A 9991-nucleotide genomic window follows, 5' to 3' on the forward strand; every position below is an offset into this window, starting at 1 on the left:
GTGCTATGTCTTGAAGATCCAGAGTTAGAAGAGAGAGGATATCATGCAGAAATCACTTACAAGGAAGCGTCAGAGGATTTCCTTTTTGAAGAAGTTGCTACACTGGTTTATAACATTTTTCTATATACATTCAATTTTTCTGAGTTTTATCTAGTTGATACAGAAAGTTAACTAGGTAACACAGCAATTTTTTGTTAACACATTACTTTTTCGGTAACCCGTGAAGATCCAGTATTCAAGTGTCTCCATACTCTTTGCTGAAGTTTCTGAACTAGCCAATACATTATTTTTGTTAACTAAGCTACTTAATACAGGGAAGTTAACCAGCCGTGTATCACCATGTCTATCTATTCTTTCTTGAAACTAGGAAGAGGGCATGTACAAGTTGTAGTAAACTTAGTACTGAAAAACATCCAAAGTTGCTCTGATCAACTCCACGAACAATGGATAGTAAGGTTCAGATGAGCAGACGAGCAAACAGTTTTTTGTCTTTCTGTATCGGCTGGGCCTGACTGTAACTGATCTTTTAGTTCAATAGCTTTTTTGGATGTGCGTGAAAACAAATTAACAAATTCATGGCTCGGCCAATCACAACAAACAAAGTAAGAAGGCCAGCCCGAAGTAACAAATAAACCAAAAGAAAAAACGGAAATAAGCCCAGCGCTTAGCCGGTTACAACCCAGAGAGGGACAGCCAGTAAACAAGCCTAATCTACCTATGGTGACATCAGCAGTCTCAGTCGACTGAGACCTAGACACACCCTTTCGATTATACCAATGACCATCTACCAATGCATCAGTTCTTATTCATCTCACTCACAATCAACCTATTTCTGTTTTGTCCCAGGCCAAGTCTTCCAAGCAAAATAGTAGACCAAGTCTTCCAAGCAAACCAGCAGAAACAAGAAACCAGGTAGTAGTTTGTAATCATGTTGAGTTTACTGAAAAGGGAAAAGGGCATCATGTTTACTGAATGCGCGTCATGTTTCAGAATTTTGAGGGTTCTCTCACTGTACACTGAATCTTGTTTCTTTCTATACACTTTCTGGATGAGCAAGAAACCAAGCAAAACGTTGAGTTTACTGAATCTTGTGTTTTTTGTGCATCAGCTATGCATACACTGCTGTAGTTTGTGTTTCTGTTACTGAAAAATACTCCGTAGACCAGTATCATCGGCTATACTAATTCTAGTCGTGTGTGGGTTATGCGGCTGCACTAGTTTGGTTGATGCACAGTTCACTGGCTTACGCGGGTGTATGCGGGTTGTTTGCACGATGGGGGAAAATCAGAGGCGGACATGGCTCCCAATCTGGTAGCGGCTGGTAGGCGGCCGTTCGCTGCGTCCGTCAACACGCAGTGGAACAGGGAGGCCCAGGAAAAAACCTGATCCATCCACGAGTATCATGTACAAGTCCAACGGAGTGGTTGAGCAGCAAATTAATGCATGGGCCCCGCCCTGGAATACTTTGGTAATACGGTTGTCGCATGTAGTGTGGAATATAGAAAAGGCATGCATCCCGATGACAGCCAACGAACGTGATTTCGGTATCAGCTGGCTCCAGCATCAGATGTGAATTTTCGATAAACTGCTTGCATGGTGATAAACTGAGAAGTTCTTTTATCCTCTGGCGGACTCACTCGTCATTGTCCTCTTCACCACGGTTTAGCTTTTCAGCGAAATCGCCATGGTCATATGCAGCGGCGGCTTTGGCCTCGAGATACACCTGCTGGCTGAGCCACGATCTCCTGACCACCTGGTCGTCGTCGAGCTCGACACAGCCCTTGGTGATGTACTCGGCCCGAAGCATGGCCTGCTTTGCGGCGAGTTTCTTCCTCACATCGTTGAAAAAGTCGACGGCGTCGTTCCACTCGTCCTTGTGCGGGTTGTGGTCGTCGTCGTCGTCTCGACGGGGGAGATCTGTAGTCATGGGAGAGGAGGTATTCCACCTCCTCCGGTGGTATCACGTTCACGTACGTCCTTTCCTGGGCTACCGTTGCATCAGCGGTACCTTGGGTCAACGTCGCCGCACGGGTCGTCCCATTCTCTCATTGCAACCACAATAGGAGCAACCGCTCGTCATGGATAGCAGGCCGCCCGGTTCGCAGCAGGAGCCGCACTTCCTGGCTGGCGGCGCAATGACTCCACCGTTGGCCGTCGGCGATGCTTCACTGCTGCGCTGACACCATTCACGGTGGTGCTTCATCACAGCACCCGCCTGCCGCGGGTGATATGATATTTCACGGCGGCATAGCAGTGCTATCATTCTCAACACCTTGACGACTGCCCCATGCTTCACTACAGCGCCGTGATGTTTTGCTGCAGCGCCGATGCCGGCGCGGCAGTGCTCCATCGCATCACCTCGACGACCGCTGCATGCTTCACTGCAGCGCCACCACCGCGCGGCGGTGCTCCATTGCAACACCGGCTGTCGTAGCACCACCATCGTAACACCCGACGGCTGCCGGCGAAGCTTCACTGCAGCGTCCCCACCATGCAGCAATGCTCCATCGTAACACCTGATGGCCGTCGGCGAAGCTTCACTCCAGCGCCAGCACCCCGTAGCGGTGCTCCATCGCAGCACCGGCTGATGTCTCACCTCCATCGTAGCACCCGATGGCCACCAGCGAAGCTTCACTGCAGCGCCGCCACCGGCTGACCCTCGTCCCAGCTCCATCACAACACCCACGATGCACCGGTGCCTTGACTGTAGCAACCAACCTGATTTGTTGTGTGACGGTGGGCACGAGCTACCGGAGCGCAGAAATCCATGAATACCGTGGCGAAGACCCACGAGTGGGAGAAACGTAGGGGGTGAAAAGCATAGGCGAGGATGCAACACTGAGGCAACAGGATGCAACACGGCGGGCGACGGGATGTTGTGACGATGGACGCAGTGGTGTGAGGACGACCTGCGATGAAGCGTGTGACGATGACGACATGCTGCGACGGGGATATGCAGCACGGCGGCGGCGAGCTGCTGCTGCAACCCAGCCGGCGCAAGACCATGGCGGATGCATGCGACGGTGACGGAGCACGCGGAAGAGAGAAGCGAGTGTGGTCATGGCAGAGACCATCCGGGGAAGAAAAGAGGATCTAGCTCGGGGGAACGTTAAGGAAGCGGAGCATGGGTGGTGGATGGGCTCCATGGGGACACGTGGCGAGCATAGGAGGCGGTTTGCGCGAGACAGAAATCAGCCAGCTTAAAATAAACATTTTTCCAAAATCTATATGTGATTTAGCAAAGGGAAAAGCTGATGTTCAACCGATGATCTTTTGTTTTACGTCTGCCACGTCCTATGCTTGTCAGGCATCTTGATTAGGCCTGCACGCCGTATCTCTCCTTCATCCTTATCTTCATGGAACAACGCGGTCACTAATGCATTTCTGTAGCTACTCCCATTCCTGCAACTGGTCACCTGTTTCAGAAAGCAAACCGCAACAAATGCTATGTAGCAGACCATCCGCCGGTCCCTTTGCTTGATATGTGTCCACCCACGTCTTATCTCTTCGTCTTTCTCCCTCATCTTATCTCTTTTTCAACCTCTCTCTCCCGTATACAAGTGTCCTATCAATGGCGTGCATCTAGCAGGTGAGGAGGATGGCGACGAGGCAAGCTGGTCGGAGGTCTGTCGCTCGTCGAGGGCGGCCCGATGGGGGGACGGGCAGTGCCTCTCCTCTCTCACCACCGTCCGGCGGGCTCACGTCGGGGGCGACGCGATGGTGGGGATGGGCGGCGCCGCTCCCCCTCACCATCGTCCGGCGGGAGCTCGTGGCGAACGACCATGGTGTTTTTTTGCAACATTCAATTTGTTGCAAGAAAGATTTCTGCAGCATTAGTCATGTTGCAAAACTTTCTTTCGTACCACCAAATAAAGGTGAAGGCAAAGAAAAAAATCTGCAACATCATCTAAGTTGCAAAGTTTTTCTGCAACTTCTGTTGCAAAAAAATCAAGGCAGAAAAATAAATTCTGCAACACGACCTATGTTGCAAAAAAATACCCATAACACAACCTATGTTGCAGAAAAAATCCACAAGATAATCTGCAAGTGTTTCTGCAACAAGGTCTCTGTTGCGAAGTAGAGAAAGACGTGCATCCGCTCGATTTATCAAATCCGACGGCTCACGCGGTGGCGGATCTTTTAAAAAGATACGCCGGCCGACGCCTAGCAGCCCCCTTTAGCAAAACTAAAAATATTATGTATTTAATTGAAAGTTACCAAGAATTATCTATATCTATACTACTATATAATGTACCAGTTTTGAACTAGGTCTAAAGCATCAATCATAACCGTTGGTGTGCTAAATCTAACGGCTGACAGCGGTGGGATTTGTAATGAACAGTAGAACGTAACGACCTCCACGGTGTTCTGGAACCATCGCCTCCCACTTCCCAGAAAAGAGGCCCAATACGTGATACAAAAACAATACTTGCTAAAAAATACTTACATTCGGCAAGTTTCTCAAAAAAAATCAATCCATGACTGTAAGACATGCATTGCACGTGTAAGCGTGGTGTTCTGGACGGGGAAAAAACAAAACTGATACTATATAAAAGTTATTATTCATATTTTTTGGACTTGTGGTTTTTGTTGCCGAGAATACCACGACAGCCATTCCCCCGTGAAACTTTTTACACGAGTATTATGCTAGGTCATGTTTGTTAAATAAGTTTCAGAAAGTCTTGAATCTTTATTTTTAATTGATTTTCAATTCGGATACATTGGCCGCTATGTTCTAAAGATCCGCACAGACATAATAGTTTCCACAATATACACCCGAAGAAAGGGAAAATGCGACATAAGAAATTGTATCTAAGCAAAAAAGATAATTATAGTCAAGTGCTACACATTTATCGAGTATATATATTTTACGAAATAAGATAATATCCGGCGCGTTCATGCCAGAACCTTGCTAAAAAAAGCATAAATAGTTGCTAAAAAACATGTAAAGCAACATCCCGAAAGTGAGTTATAGCTACCGGAAAGTTAAATGGTTGCATGGCTAGGAAAAATAAATAATGAGTTTTAGCTATTTAAAAATTGAAGAAGTCAACATGAATCATTGACATGCATGCTACAAACGTGCAAAGCACGTGCCAATTACTAGTATTTAGTTGGAAGTTGTACGAATAGTTTTAGTGGGAGAGTTTCGATGCTTACGTGAATATTTTACCTCGAAGTTGTTTTTGCGAAAGCAGCTTATTATTATATATCAAAAAAAACTAACGTCCACATGTGTGGGCGTTTGCACATCGCCCACACGCCTGTATCACCACTCATTTTGCCACGTATGAACTGATAACATAAGCAAAAAAAAATGATTTTCGGTTTAAAAATATTTTATCTCCTAATTAAAAAAGCAAATTAAAAATCTGTTTTCACCATTAAATCCGTCTCGACGAGATCTTCAAAATTAGACCCCATGTTGATATGTTTTGATGATTTTTTTTTGCCCAAAACTAGACCCGATCTACAAATCCGTTTTCACCATTAAATGCAGTGAGTTTTGGGCAAAAAGACCCCATGCGGGTTTGGCTCCCACCACACGTGTGGGCGTTAGCGTTATCCTTATATATTCATATAAATGAAGGAATCAAGATTCTAAAAGAAGCTAATCCTTTCCTATTTCTGTTGCTCCGATGGCAGGTATGGTGTGGCAGATATAACATCATGAGTGCCGGCCGGCCAAAATTACACACAAACACATCCGACCAAACGTAGTACTAGTAAAGAAACAGTAGCAGGAAGGAACCAGAGGAATTACTACTGGTAGGCGATCAATTTCACAAGCGCTTAACTTGGGAGAGGCAACGTACGTAGTTCACCAGCAACTGCAACACAAAAGCATGCACCTGGAATGGTAGCAACGCGTGCACAAGCTAGTCGAGCACCTGTATGTCTTGTCTATACTATATATAGTTGTCGATCGGCACGAGTGAAACACTCCACGCTCGCGCGCCACCCGGAAAGCAAGCACGTCTCAGCGCACACCATGAACCGCATAACTGTCTGTCTGTCTGTGAGAGGACTTGCATGCAGACTACCTATCCACGGGGAGGAACCTTGACATCGGTATCGAACCGGGCAGGGACCGCCGGCGCATTGCCGCCCAGCTTCACGATTTCGCTCAAGTCTTCTTTCGCCGACTTGACCATGGCGTGCAGCTTCTTGTTCATCGTCTTGCTCGCGTTCGCCAGCGACTCCTTGCTCATGTTCTGGTCCTGTAGGGTGTTGAAAGTGTCCTCCCTCTTGGCCTGGATCGTGTTGAGGTAGTCGATGTACTTGCTGATCAGCCTGTTCACCTGGGGTTTTGGAGACCTGTGCTCAGGCAAGAACTTGAACTTTGGGAGCTTGGATTCGGCAAACTGCACAACAAGAGACAGAACAGAGCAAATAAACAAGTACTCCCTCTGTAAACTAATGTAAGAGTGTTTAGATCACTACTTTAGTATTCTAAATGCTCTTATATTAGTTTACGGAGGGAGTAGCTTTTAACCACGAGTCATGTCCGGCTATGATATGATAGAAATCAATCGCTGATCAGTCGTACCTATAGGTTTAGGGAAACATGCAGCTCCTATGTACACTCGTGTACACGTGCAATCTTTGCATCAGGAAAAAGGTAACAAAAAGAGGGATTGGCGGTTGGTGTGCGTGCCTACTGTTGGCTAGTGCAAGCTAGCGTCGCATGGTAAGCTCGAGGAATCCATCCAGCAGGCAGCTAGCCTGCTTGGCCTAGGTACGTACGCTTGTTGCAGTCGCTGGAATCAATTAAGCTGCTTCCGTAGCACTAGCCAGCGAGGGTACTTCATATCGAGGAGCATCGGCATATTGAGGGAGGGCCGATGCATGCATCAGTTAAGTTGTTGCGAGTATATATCACACATGTACTAGTACTACGTACCTTGGACTTCACGGGAGCTCCCTGGGCAGATGATTGGTGTTCTCCCAAAGGTCGTCTGCCATCGCGTCCTATGACAATAGCAATAGCAGAAATGTCATCAGGAAATAGCTAGTGAAAGCAACAACAAAAAAACATGCAATGCACATCGGTAGGGATGAAAACGGAGCGGAAACGGTCGGAATTGAGTGCTACCACATTTGTTTTCATATTCTTTTGCAGAAGCAAAAACGAATACAGAAACGTCGGAAATGAATACGGAAACAGATACTATCGGAAACGGACACGGAGAGAATATGGAGCGGACACAGAAACAGAAGTGGGCGTTGACCGGAACTTTAAACCCCCTTGGATCATAGAGAAACACACACACACAAAAATAAGTTTAATGAATTGTTAATATGGCTAGAAAATAGTATGTTTATTTTAGCAACTTAGGGTAGTATTGTACTAGTAGTGGACAATTGTGCATAGGGAAGTTGAGTACATGTGCGATATTAGAGGTTGGGCCTCAAATGATAGTAGTTGGGAAAGCAGCCGTATGCCTATAGTAAAAACAGAAAATCCATATCCCACCAGAATGGAAAATTCCGTTCCCATGCCTGTTTCACCGGAAAACACCATTCCGTTTTTGTTTCCGTTTTCGCATAAAAAATCCATTTTCACTTCCATTTTCGTTTTCATATTTCCTCTTCGTTTTCATTTTTCCTCCGGAAAAGCGGAAAGTTTCCACTCTGTTTTCATCCCTACACATCGGCTGGCAATTCATCCATACTAGCTCGTACCAAATACAGAAGCAAAGCAACCATGTTATCTTATTTGGGGCAGTCGTATGTATGAGCAAGCATGCATGCCGAGGCAAGTGATCAAACCAAAAACATTTTCCAATGCAATGCAGAACCTTGTAACTAATGCAGGGATCATGCCTCTATCAGTTTCAGTTTTTTTTTACTTGCTAGTAGTACCATAAAACAGCAGCCCAAATGTATCGCCTATACCAACTAAATTAAGGAAGGAAGTAACAATAATGGAGGTGTGATGTGTTGCTATTAATCACCTATTAAACGAACCAATTCGTGCAGTTTATACGAGGTTCCTAGTGCACGTACTAGTTACTTATATGCCTCACACAGGATTTCATCCATGATTCTGGATCATGTGACTGCCTATACAACCCGGAACTGTTTGCATCCATGATTCCTGCAGCTGGCCTGGAACTTGGTGTCCTGGATTTCAGAGCTAGCTGCAGGCAAAATCTCGCTGAATCGCCCTAAAAAACCTGAAATCCAGGCCAAAGCCTCGCCAAATCCCCTAAAATAAACTGCCACCTGAATGGATGGGCAGACAAAAGCACCTCGCATCCGGATCCAAACCAACTCCATCACGGAAACGTAGAACTGGTGCGACATTCATAATCCTCGCAGCACAGCACCGACGGGAACCGGATCCCCGTCGCACTCGAAACCTGCACGGCCGGGGCGCAGCGACGGCACTCTCGAAACTTCTCACGGTTTCCAGCTAGCGGAATCGAAGCCCCAACGAGGCGCACAGACCAACCGAAACCAAATCGAACCGCCGTGCTCCAAGCTCGCTCACGGATTTCACCCGAAACACGCAGAAATCAAGCCCCCGCGCTCCAATCCAAGCTCGATCGGTCACCGATTTCACCCGAGCCACGCACAAATCGACCCCCCCCCCCCCCCCTACGTGCTCCAATCTCGCCCATGAATTTCACTCGAGCCACGCACGGATCGAACCCCCGCCAGCGCCGCGTGCGTGCGTGCGAGGAACTGCTCAGATATCGGGGTCGGCGGGGGCTCGGGGAAGAGTAAGCAGCGAGCGCGCGGAGACCACGGCCGGCAACGGCGAGCATAAACCACGACGGGAAGGATCCTCACCTGCTCCGGAGGTGGGCGCGGCCGGGTGGGTGGGGGGCGACGTCGGCTCGATTCGCTCCGAAGGCTAAGGCGCAGGCGCAGGCGGCAGCGTCCAGGAGGAGGCCGGAATGGAGGAGACGCAAGCTAGTGGCTCGCTGCCTGGGGTCGGGGTTAAGGCATGTACAATGTTGTTATCTTATAAGTGGCATGTAGGATAAATGATGAGGTGGAGGAGAGAACTTATAAAAAAAGGATTATCTTCTTTTATTAAGATAAAATAAAGGATGATATCTTAGCACAATATGTGTCACCATATTTTTAGGAATAACTAGTTATGAAGATAAGGCTAAAAAATGATTCATTGTAGACATTTTTTTTGTCATCTTTTAATTACATGTAAGAACTAAGATAAAACTATCTTACATGCCCTTATATATCAGGCCGAGTCGGTGTGCACTGCACTGCACTGCACTCGTGGGCCGCGCGCGCTATCCACGGCCCTGTGTGGGGATTTGGTTGGCCAAACGCAAATTAATTGCTACTACTCCAATAGGATTAGACGCCATCATTATTCTCGGTCAAAAAAAAGAGACTGGCTACTCCTAGATTCCATTTTTTAACTACATTACACACTCCCTAAATCTAATCAATTGAGTATTTACTCATCACTCAGCAGATCTATTTATTAGCTTCATTCGGGAAAAAACAAAGATGGCTGGAGCAACATACTACTCCATCCGTTCTTAAATTACTTGTCGCGGAAATGGATGTATTTAGAACTAAAAGTGCGTCTAGATACATTCATTTCCGCAATAAGTAATTCAGGACGGAGGGAGTATTGCATGTAGCCAGCTTTGGGTGAGGCAACATGTACGCTACCAGCATTGGGCGAGGCAACATGGACGTGCTGATCCACGAAATGTGTGGTTGGACTCACCTCCAGCTTCTATCCTTGAACTTTTAGCGGACCATGTAAGTGTTGTTTGATATTAATAAAGCTAGCCATGACGGCTTTTCCCTCAAAAAATAAAAAGAGCGGTACAAAAATACCACATCACACATCCATGAAAGAAACACCAGGTTGGGGGTCCAAACACATCTATATCAACATGACCAAGACAACAATGGCTTCAAGGCTTGACGACATAAAAAGCTGTCAGCAATGGTTGTCCGCCCATGGTGAAACCACTAGAGTTTCATTAGGGCTAGGTGA

The 9991-nt window shown here is 46.9% G+C and overlaps 1 long non-coding RNA gene across 1 annotated transcript; it reads right to left on the reverse strand.

The window, feature by feature from the left end:
- Positions 1–5743: 5743 nt before the first annotated feature.
- Positions 5744–8978, reverse strand: LOC123190315 (uncharacterized). The gene is made up of 3 exons (XR_006496283.1): positions 8800–8978; positions 6905–6972; positions 5744–6365 (listed from the first exon to the last, which is right to left on the reverse strand). It is a non-coding gene; the product is annotated as an uncharacterized lncRNA (long non-coding RNA).
- Positions 8979–9991: the final 1013 nt, after the last annotated feature.

The sequence above is a fragment of the Triticum aestivum genome, chromosome 2A, assembly GCF_018294505.1.
Source record: "Triticum aestivum cultivar Chinese Spring chromosome 2A, IWGSC CS RefSeq v2.1, whole genome shotgun sequence".
In the NCBI taxonomy this organism is placed as follows: Eukaryota; Viridiplantae; Streptophyta; class Magnoliopsida; order Poales; family Poaceae; genus Triticum; species Triticum aestivum.